The sequence below is a fragment of the Hipposideros armiger genome, unplaced genomic scaffold (genome assembly GCF_001890085.2).
Source record: "Hipposideros armiger isolate ML-2016 unplaced genomic scaffold, ASM189008v1 scaffold_932, whole genome shotgun sequence".
Lineage (NCBI taxonomy): Eukaryota > Metazoa > Chordata > Mammalia > Chiroptera > Hipposideridae > Hipposideros > Hipposideros armiger.
In genome coordinates this window covers 594,691-621,219 of record NW_017732282.1, presented here as the reverse complement: position 1 = coordinate 621,219, position 26,529 = coordinate 594,691, and the positions used below count along the sequence as shown (strand labels likewise).

The following is a 26,529-nucleotide window of genomic DNA, read 5'->3' as shown; positions in this document are numbered from 1 at the left end:
AGTCTGGATGAAATTAAAAACAAAAAAAATCTTCAAAGCATCATAGAGCTAAATGATAGCTAAGGATTTACTAGGCCAAACTTTTGAAGAGGCAAGTGGAGCCTTTTCAACCCTCAGTCTTATATCCTCAGTTGGGACGAGGCAGCCAAAAGATGATCTTGTGAGAGCAGGGAGGTGGTGGGAAGAGGTACCACCAATTAGAGTCTAGTACCTACCAGGGTTAGAAGCTGCTGACCCCCTCCACCAGGTCCCAGGCTGGGACCCCAAAGGGCTACACCATGAAAGTGCAGCTGCAGATCGCAGTCTATGGTTTACTAACATCCTTAGGAACCGGCAGAAGAGCTTTCTAGAGGAAGAAAACATCATCATCTTAGGTCCAACTGAATTCTATAAGTATTTTTTTTTCAAATACAATGCCCAGCAAAAATAAAACAATAATGAAGTACATGAAGAGATAAAACAAAATGAACAAGAACCATCAGAAATAAACAGGATGCATAGAGAGGTCCATGGGAACTCCGAATAGTGGGATTATTAGACACAAATGATCGTACAGCTTACGGTGTTTGTGGCGATAAAGGGCAACCTTGGAAGCTTTAGCAAGTAACTGGAAATTTCAAAAGTGATGTTGCAGATTTGAGAAATAGCCAAGTAGAAAGTATAGAACTAAAAAAAAAAAAAACCCAAAAATATACAATACTCGAAATTGAGAAAACAATAGGTAGCTGAAGAAAGAATCAATGAAATGGAAAATAGTTCCAAAGACAGTCTAGAGTGAAGCACAGAGAAACAGCAGCAAATAAAAAAGAGAGGGTGAGAAGCATGGAGGCTACAGTGTGACGGTTTACCATATATTCATTTCAATATATTTATTTCAGAGGAAAAAGGAGAAGAGCAATATTGCAGGAAACAAAGACTGAGAGTTTCCCAGAACTTTTTAAAACATTAATCCACAGAGTCAGAAATTTAAATCCTGCCTGAGAAAGTCCAATCCGGATTAAAAGAAAGAAAGGAAAAAAAGCCCACACCTAGAGACACTGGAGTGACACTGCAAAAGACAAAAGAGAAAAAACATTTCTTGAAAAGACATGGAATCAGATAGAAATTAGGTTGAAATTCCAACTCTGCCATCAGTAAACTGTGTGACTTCGAGTGAGCAAACCACCCCTCTTGCCCAGCTTCGGAACCATGTCAATAATAACAGAGAGTTCCCATAGCTGTTGAGAAGAGTCAAAGAACTCACTTATGTCAAACGCCTTAGTGCAGTATCTAGCACATAAGAAACGGTTGCCTTTCCTCCTTAGAGTGTTCTTTGAGCTGTGTCCGTTGCTATCAATTGTCAGGACTTTGCAGCTTTCTGAAGAGAATTTCTGTTAAGGAGACAATTTTAAACTTCTTGGGCATATTTTTCCTTAAATTTTTGTGAGGTGTAATACTCAACCCACAAATCTAGTCAAATCATTCACCCCATTAATAACATCAATGCAATATGCTTTCTTTTAACCTTGGAGGTAAAGGGAATATGTAGTTAGTTGTAAATTAAATAAGACCTCCTCAGTACCAATTCCTTTGTAAATCATTTCCTCCAATGCCTTTGAAAGCTGATTTTGTTTTTGTCTAAGCATTGTAATATCATGGCAGGATGCTTCAAGTTCTTATTCGAAATTTTTCTTATTTACTTTAATTATAAAACCCTAAAGGATTAGGGCTATACTATCAAAGAGGGAAAAAAAAGGATTTTTATCGACAAATACTGTCTAATCAGATTCTTCAACATCCTCTACTTGAATAGCTATTAATTTCATAATTTCATTTTTCATTCTTTTTTCTTTATAGCAAAAGGCTCTTTTTTCTATAAAGAACAGCTTCATCATGAATTTGTATTTGCTGTAAACTTCTCTTTTATTCTAAATGTGATATAGGAACTTCTGCACAGAAATGGTTATAGATGTTCACCAGGGAATATATCTTGCATCAGTAATATAATAGCAATGCACAGTGACTCAACAATATGAAGAGGGTGTTTCTTACTGTATAGAGGGAAACAAGTGTGTATAGCTTTTATATTGACCCCCTGTTCCTTTTATCTTTATATTTGCTCTTCGTATCATTAGACCTCACCTTGCTAGTAATTGAATAAGGCCCTGGTGTTTGTTTACTGTTTTTCTTCTCCCCTAACCACCGCCAAAATGGAAATCCCCTGTGGATTTGCTTTGTGTGTTTCATGCCTCCTGACTATTGGCCTCATTTTAGAGATCTGCAAATCCATGTATTTCATTAAATTTTACTTGAGAGGGACAAAGCCTTTGCTTTACTATTAGAGTATGACCACCGCCAGTCCCTACTTTGCTCTGAGTCCTGGCTGACGAGGCAATCAGCCCCTCATCACCAATACAACTTCAGGGCATGGGCTCTACAATTTTTAGAATTTAACCAACAATCAGATCTTTAATATTATATCCCCCAGGATAAGCACTGTAACCCGTATAGATTATGAATGTCTCTAAACACTGCAAACTCTCAAAGTTGGTGATTGGTCTTCCTTTCACACAGGCTTTTTTGAAGTTTGCTAACTTAATACTCCCCCCAACCCCCACCCCCTGCTGGGGGATCTAGATGGGAGATAACCTCTCATTTTCCTGAGCATCAGCACATCCATCCTCTCTGCTGACCCAAGTCCATTTTTGGAGGGGATCTTAGGTTGTACTCATGATAAGAACATCAAACAAATCCCAATTAAAGGACATTCTGCAAAATACCTAACCGGTATTTTTCAAAACTGTCAAGGTCCTCAAAAACAAGGAAAATCTGAGAAACAGTCACAGCCAAGAGGAGCCTAAGAAGACATGATGACTAAATGTAATGTGGTACCCTGGAACAGATTCCTTAGGTAGAGACTAAGGAAACCTGAACAGATTGATTACCAGTAAGGAGACTGAATCAATAACCAAAATCCTCCCAACAAGCAAAGGTCCAGGAACAGATGGCTCCATGAGTGACTTCTACCAAACATTTAAAAAAGAATTAATACCAATCCTTTTCAAATTCTTCAAAAAAATAGAAAAGGAAGGAACACTTCCAAACTCATTACATGAGGCCAGCATTACTCTGATACAAAAACTAGCAAAAAAAAAAAAAAAACCCAAGAAAATACAGGCCAATATCCCTGATGAACATAGATGCCAAAATCCTCAACAAAATATTAGCAAACCAAATTCAACAGTACAAAAAAACAAAAACAAAACCCAAACTGATAGATACGTGCAGAGAACAGATTGGTGGTTGCCAGAGGCAGGAAGCAGAACATGAGTGAAATGGGTGACGGTCGTCTACAGGTACATACTTCCGGTTTCAAAATAAACAAGTCATGGGATGTAATGTACAGGGCAGTGACCGTAGTTAACAATGCTGCATTGCATATTTGAAAATTGCTAAGAGAATAGATCTAAAAAGTCCTCATCATAAGAGCGTGTGATGGATGTTAACTAAACTTAACTCTGACCGTTTCACAATATATTCAAATATAGAATCATGTTGCATACCTGAAACTAATATTAATACATGTCAATTATATCTCAATAAAAAACTAAGGGAATCTGAATAAACTATATGGACTTCAGTTAATAATAATAATATCCATGTTGGCTCATTAATTGTGACAAATATACTATTCTAATATAAGACGTGAACAATAGGGGAATTAGGAGTGGGGTATATATAATAGGAACTCTCTTTAGTTTCTTTGTAACTTTTCTGTAAATCTAAAACTATTCTAAAATAAAAAATTTATTTAAAAAGAAGAGGAAAAACATGTGCCATTTGGATGAGTTAAGAAACTGGGGGCTGTGCTCTCCAGCCTCTGACAGATAAGAATTCCCCTCCTTCCTTCCTGCACTGGTCTTTTTAAAGAAGCATTGAGTTTTGATTTGATTTTTTTATATATATATTTGACTTTTAATTCTGAGTCTGTGGTCTACTTTTCTTACAAGTCAGTTTTTCTGTCTGTCAAACTGGAATGATGATAGATAGCAATGTGGAAAGACACCTTGAGCAATAATGAAAAAGCAGTCCCAAGTAAATTAACTTGTAAAAACGGGGTTCTTATCAACATACCCAAACATCTCCAACAGTGGTAGGTGAATTGGCTCCCCCTAGTCTTCACGTGAAAGTCAAAATGGACCTGCATCTAAATTCTTCCTTCAGGATGCCTCATTAAATTCACTTAAAAAAAAATAATAATTGCCCTGCTGTGCTGGCAGTTTCTGAGTCTTCCAGACAGTGTTGGTATTTTATGATATAGGCTAGCTAGAAACTCTTGTAGGGCCCTGTCAAGGTATCATCAGCTCATCTACGAAGCACAGAACTTTTCATCTTAGGTGTTGTCAGAAAAGGTGAGTGGAAAGTGACAATAAGAAAAAAATTTTTAAATGTCACACTAGAACTAGAAACTCTTTAAAAAGTCTCTGTTTTTCTGCCTTGATATTGCTTTACATGTGGATTTATCTTTCGTAAAAGAGGAGACAAGCACACAATTAATCAAAGACAGAAATGAAAAGTCGTGCTGTCTAGCTTTATTTCATTAGGGAACCATTTCCAGCAGTGTTTATTTTGGCACTGCTAGCACCTGTTGAAATGAATTTGAATAATAAAGGTAAGATCTTCAGAGGACATACTCCTATTTTTATGCTGAAGAAATAAATATAGGAACAGGCTGTAACATCAAGGTATGAATATGTGTGCGTGTGCGCGCGCGCGTGTGTGTGTGTGTGTGTGTGTGTAATAAAGTAAATAGCAGTTATGACAGGATCAGAAACCTATGAATTAACCTGAGATAATACACTGCAAAAATATAAAGAGCTATACACATCCAAGCTTTTGCCATTGAGGTTGTTTACAATAAAATGGGCTGAAATGGATGCACGTCAGGAGGAATTAACACCCTTTTCACCTAAAAGTTGTCACTATTTCACCCTCCAGCATCTAAACACATTTTGTGCCTGCGAAATTCCCCTCCTTGAGTTTTAGTCACAGGTAAAGGCCACTTCCCACCACCCAAGCTGAAACTGCCAGATACTCACTCTCACAGCATCATTTGCAATTAATATTACAGGCCTTATCAGTTCCATATACCCGCTCCAAACAGGAGACACAGAGGAGCAGGAACAGCAGGAAATTTTCTCCAGCAGCAGCATCGGTGGCACCCAGTACTGAGGGGCTCGCAGCAGCCAGTGCCAGGTACGGAGCATTCTTGTACAATGCACAAGCTGTACAATTCAATGCTTGGTGTCCGCCCCATGGCAGTGTCCTTACTGGACCAACTTGGTGGTGGTGTAATTTTGGATTGCTAGGATCTAGAGAATTGGGCTACCTGATATCAGTGGGGATATCAGAATCCAACCCTCTTGGTATTTCTGTGAGTTACCCCACATTCTCCTAAATAAGTTCTTTTCTAAGTCAAAGTGAGTTGGTTTATTTTTCTTGCAATAGCATCCTAACTGGTATAGGAATGGCTGCAAGCAATAGACCCCAGAGAAATAGGGTGGAATCTGCGATTGATTACATGACATGGTCAGGATAAAAGTCAATAAAAATCTAGGTAGGATTGAAGGTGGTGGGTGAGGAGCACTCTGACCTTCTCAGAATCTGCAGAGGTGAAACAATTCATTTCATTATTTCCCCATCGGGAATGAAATGCCCACAGAGTGGTTACTGCCATAGATCAGGATTTCTCAACTTCAGCACTATTGACCTTAGGAGCTGGACCATTCTTTGTTGTAAGGGCTGTCCTGTGTGTTCACTGTAGGATGTTTAGTAGCATCCCTGTCCCTGCCCATTAAATGCAGTAGTATCCCCTCCCACAGTTGTGACAACCAAAAAGATCTCCAGCCCTTGCCAAATGTCCCCTCAGGCACAAAATTGTCCCCAGGTGAGAATCACTGCCATAATGGAGCATGAAGTAGCTGATAAATTAAAGGACTTTGGGGGTGGATAGCTTAATAAAGGAGAATGACAATCCATAATTCTTAAATTCTCAGTTCAAGGGATGGAGAGAAAACCAGGGAATCCATCCAACTTTGCCAAGACTCCTTTACTTGTTACAGCTGCCAAACGATGAGAGCCAAAGCCCAATTACAAACTTGACCTTCACTCTGTCACTTGGCTCCCAACCGAGCAGAGCCACTGGTGCTGAGAGAGCTGCAAATGGGGAGGCCATATGGAACCGGTGGAAGCTTCTCCTGAAGGACTTACTACCTCAGATGCTGAGAGGTGCCTACAGAGAGCCTCTGTCGGCCCTCTTTTGGAATTGCCTCAACTGAAGAGCTTCCCCAAGTCTTCCCCTCTTCCAGGGTAAGTCCACATCCAATGACTGATGATACAAGGGTATAAATGCCCAGCTCTCAAACCTCAAATTCTACAATTTTGAAGGGCCACCCCAGCTTTCAAGTGCTTTATGGATTCAGTGGAGGCTTTAACTGAGATTGAATTGCAGCCAGAGGTGAGCTGGTAAGTGGGCTCTCCAGGGGAGGGACAACAGCCCTGATTTATAGCATCTGCCAATTTCCATGCAAGCTAGCCCCAGCATACCACTCATCACACCCCCAGGTCTGTCTCAGCCCCTTTCTGCTTTCTTTCTTTCTTATCTACAAGTGGTAATCCCAAGACCATGCCCTGATCAAACTTCTGTACGCCAATCATTGTCTATCTCGGAGTCTGCTTCTAAGAGAACCCACCCAAGAACAAATGGTGACTCAAGACTGGTGGACCCCCTAGAAGGAAGAGTAAGCTCCCATTATGGAGAGAAAAGAGTTCCCTGTTTAAATCATGAAGAGCCTTGTTTATCATACAAAGTTGTTTTGAATTTATCTTGTAGGCAATGGGGAGACAGTAAAGGGCTTTAAATAGGGTACTAACAAGACTTGATATTTACTTTATGAAGATTTCTCTGGAAGCAAAACACAAAATAAACTGGAGTGGCAAGAGATTGTTGCAATAGTCCAGTTGGGACAGAGACAGTGGGGATGGACAGAAAAGCCCACAATAAATTGGGAGGATTTGGTGACTAATTAGATGTGATGGTGGCAAAGAGAAAAAAACAGTGAAAGATTAAGTTAAGATTACTATTTGGGAGACTAATCAGAGTAGTACATGGAAGAGAATATTATTAGGAGGAAGATACATTTTCAACATGTTGAAATTAAGGTTTACATACCCACATAGGCCATCAAGGTGGAGCTATTCAGAAGGGATATATATATATATATATATATATATATATATATATACACACACACACACACATATCTCACATATATCTTATGCATACATATATATTATGTATTATATAATATCACATCACTTATTTTCATACCCTATTTCAAAAGAAGGCTGTATAAATACATACATTATAGCAGGATAGCAATAAATAGATGAAATAAATACATGAAAAATTGAGGTGACGAGAATTAACACAGAGGTGAAGTTAATACACAACAGGAACAAGGCAGACCCTAAACAACAACTACAGACAAGTCACCAAATCTGCCCTGAAGTTCCTAGTGGCAAAGCAGAGAGAAACACAATCAAGTAAGTTTCATTGAGACCCACAGTTAAAAGCAAGTTGGTGGCTTTTAACCACCCATTTCTGGGTACTGAGATCTGAAGGGAAACATCTTCCAGGACTAACTAGCCATTGAATATACAGAAAAGGAGGCTAAGAAGTGAGGCCAATGATGGAGACGGAGAGGTGGGAGTCGGGGGGTGGGGTGCTGGTGATGAGTGTAGGCACAAGGAAAGTGTGTGACATGACAAGAAAAAGGACCAAAGATGGAACCCTGGGAACACTGACATTTTTAGAGGAAAGCTGGAGAATCAGGGAAGGAGAAAGAGCAGAGAAAATTAAGCCCCCCAAGGAATCCAACCGTATGAATTGCAGATATACTGCTTGGGAGGACTTGCAAGTGTGTTTTATAATTTCATTGTCTACTTCAACGACAACAGAAAACTTAGTCTTGAAATATACCAATAATAGCCTTCAAGTGCTTGCCTGGAGGGGAGGGGAATGCAGCAATCTCTTATCTTTTCAAAAACACAGATAAAGGCCACTGTCAAAACATAACCCAAAATGAAAAGGAATATTAAGTTGTATCAGTGATGTCATGGTTATTATGATCTGACTAAAGTAATGTAACTGATAGTAGCAGAGTATCTACACAAGACTTTGTAGTTTCTAGCTGAACTCTAATTTTAAAGTAAAAATCACAATTTATATTCACTTCAGGAATAACTGAGTCTTCAGAAAAGATATAGATTTTTGAAGAATAAGTTTCTCTCAACATCCTGTCTTAAGAGTACAAAAATTTGTTCAGTTTTTTTGGGGTTTTTTTTGTAAGTTTTCCTTGAAAATCGATTCCTCTCTCTATCCTACCAGAACAAAAGAATCACTAGGTTTACCTATGGATTAGCTGATAAATGAAATCAGGTCATCTCTGCCCTGAAGAAACTTGAGACCTGCTTACTCTCTGAGACTGAAGGCTTGAGAAAATGAGTTCGAGAGGCAATTGCAGATGCTGCTTTTCTTAAGGGGGAGGAAGTGAAATACCATGAAACGCAAACAAATAATGTAAATAGAAATTATGGAGTTCCCCCTAATTAAAATAATTTCTAAGTCTTCAATCAATGGAAATGTCACGGGGAAAAAGACACTATATTTTTACATCATTATTTTAAAAGGAAATAGAAAATAGAAGTAGGCTGTGCATCTTGATGAGAAAGGAATGAACAGATGTAAAACGGGCAACCATATGAAAAGCCCATTGAAGAGAAGTGGATGATTAATATATACTATAAACAGGTTGGGACAGCGTGATTTATGTCCAACTCAGAATGGAAACCTACGATGCAGAAAATGAGGTTAAAATGAAAAATGTAGGAATCCTGACAAACGACAGAATAAGAGATAATCTATGTTTTAAAGCAAGGGCGTAAATTAAAACGAAGAACCAAAATTCTTCTCGTAAAGAATCCAGGAGCCTACTGACAAGTGTGGACGAGTAAGCTGAGTTGGAACTCTTCCTTAGAGAACTTGGGACTTTCCTCCATCCCGAGACAATCCATAGATCTGTAATGAAATGTGCGTTTCTTAGTAAGATGATGATGCTATACTGGTAGCAAAGAAGATTTTACAGACCGGGGAAGGGCAGCCATTTGTGGTAGACACAGGAATGACTTAGGGTTCTCAAGGAAGTAGTCGCACTCAGATGATGAGCCATTGTGTTAAGTAAAGGCAAACTAGAACCAAACTTGCTATTCGACCATATTCTAATAATATTATTAATAATCAAAGTGAAAGATCACCTACCAGGTGCCAGACAGGGTTGTAGGTATGTATTCCCTTTGTACAGAGAAGAAACAGGTTCAGAGTAGAAGGACAACTGTAAAAGAATAAGGTGAATTAACATAGGGCTCAGGCTTCTGATGTCCTGATGAGAAGAGCACAGTGTGCCTCATAATTCTACAGTATACGTTAGTTGGGGGAAAGTTGTGTTTTCCTACACTTAGAAGAAAAGGTATCTCCATTTTCCCTATTTCCACTTCTCAAGATCAAGGCCTCAAGCTTGCTGAAAACGTCATTAAATGCTACAAGTTCATTATGTGAACACTTTGTTAGCACAAACTTTTTTTTTTAATCAAAAGCAGCATCGGATAGGTAGTTCATTTCTTCAATATATTTATGGCTTTTTGTATTTCATTTTGGATTTTTTGTAACATACAATTTTATTGAAGAATATATATTACACAGAAAGTGCCCACATAAAAAGTGTCCAGTTCAATTAATTTTCACAAAATGAACATACCTATGTAAAAAATTTTCAGATAACAAAATGGAACGTGAACAGATCCCCAGAAGTCCTCTTTGGCCCACCCCTGTCACTAACCTTCTCTTGAGGGTAACAATCATCTTGAGTTGTAATACAATAAATTAGTTTTGTCTGTTTTTGAACTTCATATAAATGGAGTCACAAACATTTACAAATTATTGTAAAGAGCTTCTCTCATTCAATATTGTATTTATGAAATTCATTTGTATAGTTGCATGTGGTTTGTTGTTTGTTCATTCGCATTGATATGTAGTATTCCACAATTTATTTATGTATCCTACCATTGATAGGTATTTGTTGGTTCCTTCTATTCTTCAATTTTGACAGGAAAAATGCTGCTATGAATATTTCTATGTATCTTTTTGGTGAATTTTGGAATTATTCAGATTCATTGTCTATATTTTTAACTTTGAATGGAATTTTAAAGTATATTATTTCTCTCTTTTCCTTATTAGATGTTTGGTTAATATTTGTGAACATCCACTTTACTAATTTTATGTTACATTTTTCCCTAACAGTATTTCCAGTAATTGCCTCAAGAAATGACAAAGCCTTAATTAAGTTCCTCGAACATGTCACTTACTGTAGGTTACAGGAATTCGACAGTAATTAAATAAGATGCCACTATAGACTTCTATTGATGGACATATGGCAGACTAGGTTCACAACCAATGAAAAGTGCTGGATAATATTTATCTTTTAAAAATCTTCTTAAATGTGTTGACAAACTGGCTAGAATAGACTGTAAGGAACACTCAGATTAAAAACCAAAGGGGAGCATATGGAGACAGAGAGCATTGATGCTGCCTTCATCATGAGGGAGGGTACTGAACTGGGTGAACAGACGCTTAGATATGCGCAGCTTTCTGGGGCTGGGGGAGCGGAGATAAAACCCAGCGCCTGAACAGAGGGTAAAGCTAAGCCCCAAAGGGTACCCCCTTAGTGGAAGGATGAGCTAGAAATAACCCCTATCTCCCAGAGGATTGCAAAGATAATTGCCAATGAGTGGAAGAAGAAAAACAACAAAGTTGTCATAAAAAATATCCTCATGCTAGTCCATAAAGCAAGGCTCAACAAGCTACAAAGGAATGGTATTAGACCACACAGCTTAGAAACCAACAACAAAATAACAACCAGAAATATCCCACATTTAAAAATACAGAACTATATACTTCTAAGTAACCAACTGTTTAAAGAAAAAATTATAACAGAAATTAAACAATATTTAGAACTAAACAATAATGAAAATTTTATATAACAAAGCTTTTGGTACGCAGCTAACACAATAATTAGAGAGATATATAATCTTTGTTGCATCTATTAGGAATAAAAGAAAGGCTAATGTTAGTGAACAAAAAAATTCAACTCAAGGAATTATTGTTTTGTTTTTTGTTTTTTTTTTAGCTGAGCCATCCTGCTACCTGTTGGCAGCTCAGCGGCTGCTCAGCTCGGGCTGGACTCGAACTGCTGTTGCTCAGAGCTCAAACTCTTGAGCGAACTCTTAACCAACTGAGCCACTCGGCCGGCCCTTCAAGGAATTATTATAGAAAAAAAAGAGCAAAATAAATCCAAACAAAGATGGAAGTAAGAAATAATAAAGACAGAAACAAATTAAAATCAGAAAACAAACTTACAATAGTGAAAATTAACAAATTCAAAAGTTGGTTCTTTGAGATGATTAAATTGACAAGCCTCTGGTAAGACTGATAAAGAAAAAAAATACAAATAAACAATACTAGGAATAGAAACATAACTACAGATACTATAAACATTATAAAAGGATATTACGAATGACTTTATGCCAATAAATTTTAAAACTTAAATAGGCAATATATTTTATTTTATTTATTTTTTTATTTTTTTATTTTTTAGCTGAGTCATCCTGCCACCTGTTGGCAGCTCAATGGCAGCTCAGCTCGGGCCGGACTCGAACCGCTGTTTTGCTCAGAGCTCAAACCTTTGAGCGAGCTCTTAACCAACTGAGCCACTCAGCCGGCCCCAGGCAATATATTTTAATAAAAATCTTTAAAACAAGATAAAATAGACAAATTCCTAGAAAATTATAACTTACCAAAACTGACTCTAGAAAAAATGAGCTATTTGAACCCTTCTAAAGAAATTGACATGGGGCCGGCCGAGTGGCTCAGTTGGTTAAGAGTTCGCTTAAGAGTTTGAGCTCTGAGCAACAGTGGTTCGAGTCCTGGCCCGAGCTGAGCAGCCACTGAGCTGCCAACAGGTAGCAGGATGGCTCAGCTAAAAAAATAAAAAATAAATAAATAATAAATAAATAAATAAATAAATAAATAGATAAATAAATAAAATAAAATAAAGAAATTGACTTAATGGTTAAAAATCTTTCTGCATGAGAGATAATAATAAGTTCTTCTTTAAAACCTTTACATTTTGGGGTAATTTGTCACACAGCAGTAGAAAACCACAGCAGTATCTATCTACATTTTTTATAAGGCTTCAATATAAATTTGAACAGACTAAATATTTACTGCTATTAAGGAATTATTATTAATTTTAGCTATGATTCTGGTATCATGTTTAAAACAAGTTCTTATCTCTTAGAGGTACATTTTTAAGTATTTATGGATGAAATGATATGAAATCTGGAATTTCCTTTAAAATAATGAAGTAGGTAGGAGTCACATGAAAAAGACTGGCCATGGTTGATTGTTGATGGAGCTGTGTGGTTCAGTATAGGGGTGCATTATATCAAATTCTTCATGTTTTGTTTGTTTGAAATTTTGTATAACAGAATTGTTTTTAATTTCCCAGGGATGAGAACCATGACTTACATATATTTTATAAATATCCTTTGGATATATTCAATCATTAATTAAAAAAAAATTAAAAAGTGAATTCAGCACTGCCAACAGATTTGATACAACTTCTTAGATAATTTGGATACTTCTCATATCTATGTTGTAGGGGAAATCCATGGTAGTTTCATCTTTGAAGACATTTTAAATACATTTTAAAATGCAGTGTGCAGGAAGAAAAAATTATGTAGACTCACTGCTAAAACATCATATAGCAAATCATTTCACTGGTATGAGAAACCCTCAAAACTCCCCACCCCATCTTCTTGCCAAGACTGATCCTTGAGTCCAAACTCAGCCTCCTCCTAGGATTCCAACACTAACAGCAGTTTGGAACACAATTTCCTGTCTCAATTTCCCTGCTGTGTGCCCACTGGAGTGCACGTCATTCGCTTCAGAACAGGGACCTCATTATCTTTACTTTATGTGCATCATCCTACCTGGCCCGTGCAAGACTCCTGCTCGATAAACAGCATTTCGCCAGCTCCTGCCTGCCTCCCTGGCTTATGGTGAGGCTTAAAGTAAAAGCCCTGTAAATTGAATGTCTAATTGCACTAGATCCTCTGCCTCAAGTAAAAAAGCAGGCAGGTCTCATCTTTTGAAAGAGGCTTCTCTGAGTGGAGGAGAAGACTCCTTCGCTCATTCACTCCAGTACTACTAGCAAATGGAGTGTTCCTTGGTTTCTTCACTCACTAGCTGGGCCTCCCCAGCTAGATAGATATTAGGAATAAAAAAGAGGCTAGACAAGGAGGTCAACACCCTGGCTTGGTGCCCATCACACTGGTCACACCGGCACACCGTGGCTGTCTCCAAGGGGACATATTACTCAGAGAATATTTTGGCATAAACTCAGTCATTTCAGTTAATTCAGGAGGGGCATGCACGAGATCCTGGGAGGCAGGTACGTCATGTCTAAAGGACACAAAATAATGGAGATTTTTCTGTGTGGCCTCACCCAATGTAAGGTATCTTCTTAAGTAGCTCGAACACTAGCTGGAAATACTACAAATCTCAACCTCCCTTATCCCTTTGCTCTTGACAACCTAACAGGAGTTAGAGAACTTTTTTTTTTTTAATCTCTGCTTCTTTTGCCCTTCCATAGTCAAAACAAAACAAAATAATGGATTATTATGCTTCACAGGGGCATGGAATAATTTTAGTTCAATTTGAGATTGGTGTTTTTTACATGTCAGTATGTTATTTTAAATTCATTTCTCTGTGCAGATCAAGAAACAAAAGAGGTTTTGAAAAGAATTCCAAAGCTGCTGAATACACCGGTAATACTGGGTGGATTTTTAAAAAGCCACAATAGTACTAGGCTTATCGGGGGAATCCTGTCATAAGTTATATAAATGTATAACCACTATGCTGTACGCCTAAAACTAACATGATATTGAATGCCAAATATAATTGAAAAAAAAAAGCCACAATTGAGAGGTGGTCTACATATCCTGTTTTTTAGCTGTTCAGATAAATTTTTGTTATTTTTTTCTTTGTCTGGCAGACCTTTGTTTTCTACCTGGTATAAAGATTAATTCAAGAGTTTAACACCCAGGACCAGCTGAAAGACAATTTTGCATTTTAATATGTTTAAGTCCCTCCATTTCTTTCCTTCCTGCACCTGTGACAGCTCCATTGCTCATTCCCTCCTGTCGTGACTCTGGACAAGTTCTCCCATCCCTCCTAGAATGCAAGTGTACAATTTAGTCAACCCTGGTTCACGGGAACCAACAGTACATCCTTGTAGCTCAGAAATGTCATTCTATTCATAGCTTCCAGAGAAGACATCCCAAAGATCAATTTACTCTTTAAACCAATACTCCGAATTCATGAGGAGACTGTATCATATACACTTTATAAAATTTACCTAGCAGTAGGAGATATTTTATAGGGAATGTGTTCTAGGGCTATCTACATGTTGACAAATTGTTTTCTTTTACTCAGTATTGGGAATTGGTGTTCCATGAAGAAACGGAGAGAGAAGCAACCTCTCTTACCACCCCTACCCAACTATCCTTGCTCTCTAGTCTCCTTTGTCAGGTTCGTCAGCTAGAGAATTGCTACTGGCTGTCTACGCACTTGGCAACCAGATCTGACCCATCTGTGAGAGTGCCTCTTAGATGCAGGGGAGATAGGAGCCACTCATGCTAAGGTGAGTTGCTTTGGTTCCCATTTCCACTATGGGTTGGTTCATTTGTGTTTTCTTCCCTCAATCATTCATTTTGGTTAGTGAACAGGTCACACCATGAAGAAATCCATATGACCTGAAATGGTGAGTGTGTGTGTGTGTGTGTGTGTGTGTGTGTGTGTGTGTGTGTGTGATTTAGGTAATTTAGAAAATAAAACATATTTGAAAGATAAACTGGCAAGAACTTGAAACCAATGTCCGGTCACTAGGCTTCCTATTACGTTAAACATCTATTATAATTACATACTTGTTGGTGGCCAACTGAATTCAAAAGCAAAACACGCATAAAACAGACTAATATAATCCTTTCTTCAGATTCTGGAGAACAGCTTGTGGTCGTTCCATTTCATCAAAGGAAACCTGGCTCTGTTGCAAGAATGGCTTGCTCACTCAGCTGATGAATTAGTTGTATTAACGTGCCAGAAACAAAACAACAATCTGGGGATGATTCCTATAACACTTGGTGTTTCATCCAAATGTGATTAACACAGCCAAGAAATTTTGCCCTTGCTACTGTGCAATAAGTCAGAGCCAGAGGTTGAGTTCATCAGAGCTAATCTTCTGTCCACATTTGAAGAAAGGTGTCAGTTGATTTTCCTTCCTTTCTGCATAATAGTTTTAAAGAGAGCCACAAATAACCCTCTTGTTTTTTCAGTTTGAAGATTTTTTTTAGTGAGGATCAAAGACTGAATCTGCTAGATAAGAGATTAATTTGGGGATGTAGGGTGCTCAAGGGGATCAACAACTATGCAAATTTTGTAACAAAATAGTTATTAGCTAGATACTGACCTTTAAAGCTGTGGTGTAGCAGGTCAGGAATTACTGTATTTCCTCATGTATAAGACGCATCCTTTTTCGAAATTTTTGGGGTCTAAAAATTGGGTGCGTCTTATACAGTGGTTGTCGGTTTTTTTACTTGCATTTCCCACTTTTTTTGCTCTTATTCTTGCGCTCCTTGTTGTAGATTTTTTTACTTGCATTTCCCGCTTTTTCATGCTTGTTGTCTTTGCGCTCATTGTTTCGTACTTGTTACCGGTAGATTACGGTAGGTTACATTTTGCCATGTTCTGCCCAGAAATGGCTCAGAAAAGATTTTCGTACAGTGCTGAATTCAAGTTAAAAGTGATCCAGCTTGCAAAAGTAAATGGAAATCGTGCTGCTGAACGTAAGTTTGGTCCTCCTCCAACTGAGAAAACAACCCGAGACTGGCTATGGGAAGAAGAAATCCTACTGAAAACACCACGGCAGAAGAAGGCCATGAGAGGCAATATATGAAGACAGTGATTCGTCATCAGACACAGATGAGGACAAGCTAATGGCTGGGAGTTTTGGCAGTGATGAGGAGTTGTATGAATTTTTTTTTTTAAGATTTTTTTTATTGGGAAATTGGGGGGTTGGGAACAATGCTGGGAAATTGAGGAAAAGGGAACAGACAAGTTGCTGTCGTTTTTTGTTCTTCAGTCTAGTTGTGAAGGACGTTGCTTCACTGGCCCAAGTTGGCACCATCATTGCGCTCTTCCCAAGCAAGGCAGATCAGTCCCCGGCCTCTGGACGGCCGCTCACTGCGGCTGCTGGCCGCTCACGCTGGCTGCTGGCTACTCACAGTAGCCCATGGCAACCCACTGCCACAGGGGCTGCAGCCTCATTGGCCCTCATATGTGGGATCCGAACCGGGGCCCTCTGGCATCCCAAGCCAGTTCTTAACCATCGTGCCACTCGGCCGGTCCAAGTTGTATGAATTTTATGATGAATAAAACTTGAGTTCAATAACTTTATGTAATACATTTTTAAAAAAATTTCAGGCCCCAAAATTAATGTGCATCTTATACATGGGAGCATCTTATACATGGGGAAATATGGTATAAACATAGCCTTGCCTTTATCTATGCTCTGGGAAGTAGTAGAGGATTGTGGTGTTATAAAATATGCATACGTGGGCATCAGAGTAACAGCCTCCATCACTTTAGGTTTAGTGGGAACTGAAGCTATTGTATTTGCCGGAGACCTCTCTATGACAAGCTCAATGAGATCATTTAAGTAAAGCTCCCAGCACAAAGTACTCAACAAATGGTAGTTATTCCTACAAGCTGCTTAACTATTCAATGGCTATAATATTTATGCTTTAGGTGATGACGAAGATTATGCACCAAATCAGAGAAAGTACTAAGAATTTATCTTATTTGAATTAGTGTTAACTCAAAGTGTTAATGCACTGATTTTCTCCATAACTCACTGCCGTATCCATGTATACTTAGTAAGTATTAAAAAAAAAACCACACCCACCATTTAGTGCTTTTGAGACAGCTGAGGTACAAGAAGCTTTCTGATTGTATGATTATTTGACTACAACAAGCTGACTCAGAAGGTACCAAAACAACTTAGTGTTCGGGTACAGAACATGATTTCTATTTTAAATATCTTAATCCTTTAGACTTCGGTTTCTTTACCAGCCAGGGTTTGAGATGGAGGGAGTAAGGAAGGCAATCATTTGCCCTTCCCTGCTTCTCCACTATGTGGTGGAGCCAGGATTAAAATATGAATCGCTTAGCCACCAAAGTATGTGCACTTAACAACTATGCTATACTGCTTTGCAAGTTAGGGTTAGACAGAGAAGCGATGTGGTACAGGGGTGCAGGTGTGGGCTCTGGAAATCTACTGCTTCAGTTTGAATCCAGCTTTGCCAGAAAATTACTTAATATTTCTGTGCCTGAGCTTCCTTATCCAGAAAGTGGGGATAGAAACAATACTTGCCCATAAATCCATGGGAGGATGAAATACCTTCATACATGCAATCTGCTTAGAACAGTGCCTGGCTTATTATACATAAGCAGTGGTTACCTGTTATTTACCTTGACGGACATATGGGAAACAGCCTAAGGTGTTGTTTTTTTCTGCATTTATTTATTAGATCTGAGGGACCTTGTCTTATTTGCAACACATTTTTTGCTTTGTCCTAAACAACTGGAGGTTTACCTTTTATCTCTTGTGCACTGACTGCTTCAAACACTGCTCATAGTTTGTTTTCTTCTTCTTCTTCTTCTTCTTCTTCTTCTTCTTCTTCTTCTTCTTCTTCTTCTTCTTCTTCTTCTCCTTCTTCTCCTTCTTCTTCTTCTTCTTCTATTACATAGGGATTTATGGGGATTGAAGGAGATATTTCTAAATCAAGTTACACTTCAGGACTGTAAGTCTTAAGCTATTTATCTTTGGGGCATTGGTTCTAAGATCACTACGCTTTAAAAAACATGGGTTCTTGGAACTGCTTTGTAAACTACTGAGAACTATAAAATTGTTAGGTAAACTCTGACCCAGGGAAGATGGTTCTTAAGTCAGCATTTAAAGCAAAAATTAAAGATGGTTAAAATTACTCTTAAGATCTCTTAGAGTACAGAACCGTTCTGTTTTTCAGTAAATCCACTATAGTCATTTTTTTCCTCCAGTTTTGGGACAGGTCACATGTCTTCTGTTGAACACCAGATGAACTAATTGGTTTATATTTTGTGTGAAAAAACATTTGCAGCATAAGCCAAGCAGTTTATATATACTATCTCATGTATTCCTCACAGCGACCTTATGAAGTATTCGTATTCCTTTGTTATCTGTGAAGGACTGAGGCAAAGCAAAGCAAAGCAAAGCAAATGACTTGCCCATGGTTACCAATAGGTGGACTGTGGAGCAGAATTTTGACCTTGACCACCGAAGCCCCTATGTTCCCTCTACAGCGTGTCCCTCTGCCTAGAATCCCTTTTGTGTGGCACTGAAGGATACAAATCGTCCTTCACTCTGCTCAACACTGCTCAGCATCTGTTAGAGGAAACACTGAGTTTAGACCTCCTCACCTTGAATTGAATACAGAGGAGCTGGAGGAAGTCCAAAGAAGACGAAGGAGCCCATTTGAAAAAAGTCCCAGGAGAGATTCCGTTGAAGAGTGGAAAGATTTAGAGAGGGACAGAAAGGGCATTACTGACTCCGTTGTATTTTAGAGCCATAAATAAGTTATGCAGGGACACCAGGAAGAATCATCCCTCTGGTTGTGTGGCTTGGCTGCTGCCCTCCTTGAAGACGGGCTGGATGGGAGCTTCCCAGAGTCTTTTCCATCTCACGGTTCTAGGAATCCATCCAGGATATCAATAATAAACGTAGCAAAGCCAGAGAGGAATCGCCTGAGGCTAGCTAGAGATACCACTCAGTTGATTCCTGGAATGCCTCTCTAGGGGGGCGGGGGGGGGGCAGACATTACTGTCTTCCTATCATCTAATGGTAGGGAATGAGGACACTCAATTCACATAAAAAGTGCCTATTCAACAGGCATTTTTGATGGACAGGTGGCCCCAAGGGTGCCGGTTTTACACATCCGTTTCCATGCAGGGCGCCAAACAGCGTCAGGGAGTGGGTCCCCGCCTACGCTCTGGCCTGCAGGAAGTGCGGCGTGCATTTAAGACCTCGCGCGCATGGTGGGTAACTAGGGTATAACCAGGGGAATGTTCTCGATGGTTGGCGCCGCCTACCTGTGGGCGCAAGAGCAGTCCACCACCTCTGTACAGATAAGCCTGTGAAAGAAACCAATTTACTCAAATGGCTGGTCCACAATAAAGACAGGATCCTTTCTTGTAGCTTTGGTCTTTCTTAAGGGCTCTTTTTCTTTTCGCTGCTTTTGTTCTGAGCACACATCCAGTATAGTTAATATAAAAAAAAAAAGGGTGGGGGGTGGGGGGGGCGAAGAACCGTGTACAAAATAAGATAAGCAATGCTTTTTCCTTATAAAACTCAGGTACATAATAGTCTGTGATATGGCTAATAGTAACAATAACAATGATGAAATCGCTTCTGTGCCAGATGCTCTGCTTAAGAACTTTGTTTGCATCATCTCGCTCCCCGAACGCAACCCTGGACCGGAAATATTTGGCACTTCCTCCAGGTCCAATCCAGTAGGGCACCTTTAAGGAGTCAGGTTTTTCTTTTCCTTTTCCTTTTTTAAAAAAGCAAATGCTACTGAACATCAAAATCAGCTGGATTATCTTATCATCTTAATTATAGCCTCATAGCCTCGGAGGTATGGTTAATATTAAAACCTAAGAAGACCTAATAACATGAACATGGATGATAAGCCTCTCAATAAGTCCCTTCTGGGCTCTGCTAATCTGAAAATTCAACAATGACCCACCATAATCCCTCACCAGACCAATGGTAAAAGTCTAGTTAAAGAGCTGTTTTGAGTTTGTGCTTCAGCTGCACTTATTTTGATGGCCTTCAGTAAAGGTCTACTACTCTTTTAAGTTTTGCAATTTTCAGTCTTGTGACTGTTAAAGAGGATGCTGATACAAACATTCTACTAAGCTTTATGAAAGGTATAATACAAAAAGCCAACACATCTAAACAATAAGGTTTTCACCTACAATTTCTTAATGGAATTGTGTTTGGAATATAGTATAATATTGAAAATTATCAATCAAAAATTTAAAATCCTTACAGAGGAATCCCCATTTCTATCCTCTTGTTTTCTCTGCACTTTAGTTGGTTTGTATTTATATTTTTCAGCAATGTTCCATTTCTTTACTAACTCTGAACATTAATTCTCCCCTCTGGACCTCAGAGACAAATTGTGATTTAAAAATCTTCTAGGGCTACTGCATTTTAAAATGTGATTCCTTAATTAAAATCTTAGCATAAATAAGCCCTAACAGAGGGCTCACTATTGTGAGACACTTTTACATAAAATATCTTTCTCTTTGCATTGTGTCTCAATTCCAACTATTACCTATAAGGGGGGAAATTAGACATGTCCCAATCACTATTCCCATACATTAAAGCAACCATATCAAGTCATTCAAATCAGGTTTAAAAATAGGAGATCTGGGCAGAACATATTCAAAGCCTCGTCTGTTTTCCTTACTGAGTATATTTTCCTTGGAATTTGGGTTTTGGAATGAGCTGCCAACCTCAAACCATTGCCATGCCAAGGCAATGAACCACAGAACTGTGCTGAGGGCCATGGGACCCAGCCCATTTGTACCCAGAACTGTGCCTGGCATATGATGGTACTTTAGAAATACTTGTTAAATGAATGACTTTACAACAGATGCAGTGATTTGAGGAACACAGAGAGAAATGGGCAGCTCTGGTCTCAGCCCCCTACCATGAACCATGCCATGAAAACCTCAGCTCTTCCCAGGCTCCATCGATGGCAGGGCTCCTCCAGTCATTTGGTTCTTGGCCTCAAAGTTTGGCAGTGGTTAGAGTTTTTGCTTTGGGGACAGAGCATGGCCCCTGCACACATGCTTACTTGGACCTCAAATGCTGAGCTTCATATTTTTTTTAAGATCCTCTTTGACACAAAGTAGTGAAATAGCTGTTAGATAGTAATCAGCTCTCTATCCAATTTTCTGAGAGGACAATTGCTTATATGGCTCAGACATTAAGATTTGTGTTGCAGTGAGAGCTATTCATGGGGCAACAGCCTCTTTACAGGGTGCACAGAAGAATAGGCTTGGAATGGTTATAATATTATAAAAAGACTTTAATTGTGTACTTGCATATATTTGAATTTCATCATTTGATAAGTGAACATTTAAATAAATTTGTTTATTATTGTCTATTCTTCATTTATAGTCTACTTCATACATAGACTATTATCATTTTCTCCACTTTCATGTACTCTACAGTTAATGTTTTATTTGGCAAGGTGGCATAAGATTATTTCACGCTCAATTCTTGCTCATTTGTTCATAGATCAGTGCTTGTCTTTTTTGTTTTTTTCATCATATCTCACTGCCTTAGGCAAATAGAGAGTAATCCTTCAAACATTTGCTTTAATTGCTTATCTTTCTTTAATCAGGTTCATAATGATATTGTCTAGATCTAATCGTAATTTCTTAACAGTTTTATTTACTATTTGAAATGTAGCTATTGTTTAACTACATACTACATTTCTTGAATGTATGTCTTGTTCAGAACAAAATTTATGTAAAAATAATGATGGCATACTTTTGATGATGTAAAAATTTACATATTATTGCTTCCAAAATATTCAACATTCTAGCCCACCCTAAATCTTTTGCCTCCTGGATTACATAAGAATATATGCTGGAATGAGAAATGAAACTTTGAAAATTTCCCTGGCCTCCCTGGGACACGCAGAAGTTCATGGTTCACTTTGCAGAAAATATCACAAGAAATGGATGTTCAGAAGCAGTAAAATTCTAAATCAACCAGAGGCTCCCCAGATATCAGTGTTCACTAAACTCATAAGAATCTTGAATGCCTCAGAGGTCCCCCAATCTACTCCAAGCATGTATTCCTGCTGTTAAGCAGAGAGACGAAAGGTTCCTAGGGGGATAAAGGCATAGACTTCATCTATAAGATGTGACTTTCATCTAACAGCTGGGAGCTCTTGAATCTCTCAAGGCACCGACTCCAGGAGCATGTTCAAATGGAGAAGACTCACAAAGCTTTGGGAAAGCTAAGAAAAAAAGCCAACAACAAACTAAAGAACAACCTAAACACATCACACAGCACTTGTTTCAGGCAGCAATAGAAATGACTGAGGATTTTCCCGGGTACTGATGGAGATCTAGTGAGGATGGCTTATTCTGCTGGGCTGCATCTCAGAAAGTTTCCTAGACCCCTGATCAAGTCCCCAGGCCAGGTCCTGCTGCCCTAAGGCCTGCTAGGTTTCTATCCACCTAAAACCACTGCCGTTTTTAGTTCTGGAAGCAGCTTCAGTTCTGAAGACAACCTTGACTCTGACATGTGCACAAAGAAGAGAAGCTTGAGGACTTTCTATGAGAAGATCAAAGAAGGGTAGGGAGATGTGATCTAGACAACTTTAAGAATAACTTTGCTCTAAAGCTGTGTAGTGGACTTGGTATTTAAATGGGAGAAATGTTCAGCTTCTGAGACAAAACAAAACAAAAAAAACAAAAAAGAAAAGGAAAGAAGAACAAAACAACAACAAAAAAAAGGGGGGAGGGGGAGGGAAAAGGATAGATGGAGAGTGAGAGCAGAAGAATTAGGAATAAATTTAGCCAAGGAGGCACAAGATTTGTACACTGAAAGCTACAAAACATTGCTGAAAGAAATTAAAGAAGACCTAAATAAAGGAAAGAAATCCCAAGTTCATGTATCGGAAGACTTAATGTTGTTAAGATGGCAGTACTACCCAAAGTGATGTACAGATTCATTACAATCCTAGTTAAAATCCCAATGATTTTTTTGCAGAAATGGAAAAAAATAATCATAAAATTCATGTAAACAATCAAGGGAACCCAAATAGCCAAAACTTATTTTAATGATGGCAATCATGAAAAAGTAAAAACAAAGTTGGGTGATCCACACTTCCTGATTTCAAAAGTTACCAGAAAAAAACATTATTAGTAATCAAAACAGTGTGTAGTACTGACATTAAAAATGGGATAGACCTGAGAATCCAGAAATAAACCCATATGTCTATGGTCACTTGATTTTGACAAAGGTGCCAAGTCCACTCAATGAGAAGAGAATATACTCTATAAGAAATAATGCTAGCACAACTGGATATCGACAGGCAAAACAATGAAGTTGGACCCCTACTTTACAATATATACAAAAATTTACTCAAAATGAATCAACAAATATAAGAGTTAAAACCATAACACTCTTAGAAGAAAACATAGGGATAAATCTTTATGATCTTGGATTTGGCAATTGATTCTTAGTTATGACCCCAAAAGCACAAGCAACAAAAGAAAAAAATAGATAAATTAGACTTCACCAAAATTAAAGTCTTTCAAGAAAGTGAAAAGACAACACAGAATGGGAGAAAATATTTGAAAATCATATATCTGACTGGTGTCATCCAGTATCTGGAATATATAAAGAACACTTACAACTCAACAACAAAAAGACAAACAATACAATTTAAAAATAAACAAAGGACTTGAATATACCTTTCTCTAATGAAGGTACACAAATGGCCAACAAACACATGAAAAGATGTTCAGCATCATTAGTCACTGGGAGATGCAAATCAAAACAACAAGATACCACTTCAAAACAAGATACCCACTAGGAAAGCAATGATTTTTTTTATGAAACAGAAAATAACCAGCTTTGTCAAGGATGTGGAGAAATAGAAACACTTGTACTTTGCTGGCAAGAATGTAAAATGGTACAGCTGCTATAGAAAAGAGTTTGGGACAGCTCCTCAAAAAGTTAAATGTAGAATTACCTAGGACCCAGCAATTCCTTTCCTGGGTGTATACGCAAAAGGATTGAAAACAAATATTCAAACAAAAACTTATACACAGGTGTTCCTAACAGCACTGTTCACAATAGTCAAAAGGTGGAAATAACCTAAGTGTTCATCAGATGGTGAATGGATAAACAAATTGTGGCATATCCATTCAATGGAACATTATTAAGCCATAGAAAGGAATGAAGTACTGATACATGCTACAACATGGATTAACCTCAGAAACATCATGAAAAGTGAAAGAAACCAGACACACAGGTCACATACTGTATGAATCCATTTATATGAAATATTCAGAATAGGTAAATCCACAGAGACAGAAGGCAGATTAGTGGTTGCCAATGGCTGGGAGAAGGGAGAATTGGGGAGTGACTGCTTCGTGGGGATGGGTACCCACTTCTTTGGAGGCATGAAAATATTTTGAAATTTGATAGAAGTGGTGATTGTGCAACACTGTGAATATACTAAATGCCACTGATTGTACACTTTAAAATGGTTAATTTTATGATATGGGTATCTTACCTCAATTTTAAAAGGATGGTGGGACAGTGACGTAAAATACACTGCACGCTTTGACAGTGATTTTGTAAATGTATATTTGATACACAGACAATTTCATAGTCTTCATTAAGTGATAAATCACATTATAAATTCAACTTTAAAAATTAAAAATATATACATTTTAAAAAAGCAAAACGGGATGAGGAAACAAGAGCAAAGGAAACAGAGAGAACAAGAAGCAGGGAAAATAGGGAGGGAGGGAGAGCAAAGAAAGAGGAGGAGAAAGAGGAGGAGAAAAAAATCAAGGAGAAAAGAAATATGAGAGCAAGAGCAAACAATTGAAAGTTGGGTAATGTCAAGTGTCAGTGCTGGCTGTGCAGAAAGGAGCCCTCTCCTACAGAGCTGGTAGGAGTGTAAGCTGCTACAGCCACTATGGAGAACAACTTGTCAGTAGTCAATAAAATTAAATTGGGCATGCTCAGTAATGCACAGCATGGAGACTACAGTTAATAATACTGCATTGCATATTTGAAAGTTGCTAAGAGAGTAGATCTTAAAAGTTCTCATCACAAGAAAAAAAATTTTTTATCTATGGTGATGAAAGTTAACTAGACTTGTTGTGATGATCATTTCACTATATATATATTGGGTTGTCGGAAAAGTCACGACGTATTTTGTCTATGTTTTTCAAAGGTCATTAATTTATATAAAGAACAAAGATCAATCAATGATATGTTGCCCATTTTGTTCGATAACCTTTTGTCATCTTTCAGTGAGCTTCATAATTCCTCGTTCATAGAAGGACCTGTCTTTATTTGTGAAAAGCTGAACAAGGTGTAGGTGCTGATTTACACTCTCATTTGAATTAAACGTTATACCACACAAGGAGTTTTGAAGAGAGTGAAACAAGTGGAAGTCTGATGGCGCAAGGTCAGGCGAGTATGGTGGGTGTGGCAACACATCCCATCCAAGCTCCAATAATTTTTGACAGGTGATCAGACTTGTGTGTGATCTCGCGTTGTCACAATGGAACACAACTCCTTTACAATTAACAAGCTCTGGATGTTCTGGATGATGGATTCGTTCAAACTGTCCAACTGCTGACAGTACACATTTGAATTGATTGTTTGGTTCCTTGGTAGGAGCTCGAAAAACATGACACCTTTAAAATCCCACCACACTGAGAGCATAACCTTCCTCTGATGAATGTCTGCTTTTGATGTCATTTGAGGTGAATCATCATGTCAGGACCAAGACCGTTTGGCACACCACATTGTTGTAAACAATCCACTTCTCATCACCTGTTATCAGTCGTTTAAAAAAAGGGTCATTTTCCTCACGTTTAATGAGCATATTGCAGATGTTTATACACGCCATCAAATGAACTTCTTTGAGTTCATGCGGAACCCAAATATCCAGCTTGCTTACGTATCCCAGCTTTTTCAGGTGGTTGTGAATGCTTGAATGAGGGATGTTCAATGTTCCTGCAATCTCTTGTGTCGTGTAACATGGGTTTGACTCGATCAATACCTTTATTTTGTCGTCATCAACCTCGGTGGGCCTCCCTGACTGAGGAGCGTCATTGAGATCAAAATCACCAGCACGGAAATTTGTGAACGATCATTGACACTGATGTTCTTGTAGAGCATTGTCACCATAAACTTTATGCAACTTTTCACAAGCTTGACGCAAGTTCTTCCCTTTATGGAAGTAAAACAGTAAAACATGGCAAAAATGCACAGCTTGGTCTTCCATCTTCAATTTATTGTAAAATCTCCAAAACATGGGCCGGCTGAGTGGCGCATTGGTTAAGAGCTGGCTTGGGATGCCAGAGGACCCTGGTTCAGATCCCACATATGAGGGACAGTGACACTGCCCTCTACAGCTAAGATGCTGAACAACAGCTCA

The 26,529-nt window shown here is 38.4% G+C and overlaps 1 long non-coding RNA gene across 3 annotated transcripts in view; it reads right to left on the bottom strand.

Annotated features, from left to right (window-relative positions):
- LOC109375344 (uncharacterized) overlaps positions 1-26,529 on the bottom strand; it is a 112,243-nt gene that overhangs the window by 28,615 nt on the left and 57,099 nt on the right. For all 3 annotated transcript variants that reach the window (XR_002122554.1, XR_002122553.1, XR_002122555.1), the window contains exon 3: positions 9,359-9,431. This is a non-coding gene — a long non-coding RNA (uncharacterized LOC109375344). The remainder of the gene's footprint in view (positions 1-9,358; positions 9,432-26,529) is intronic.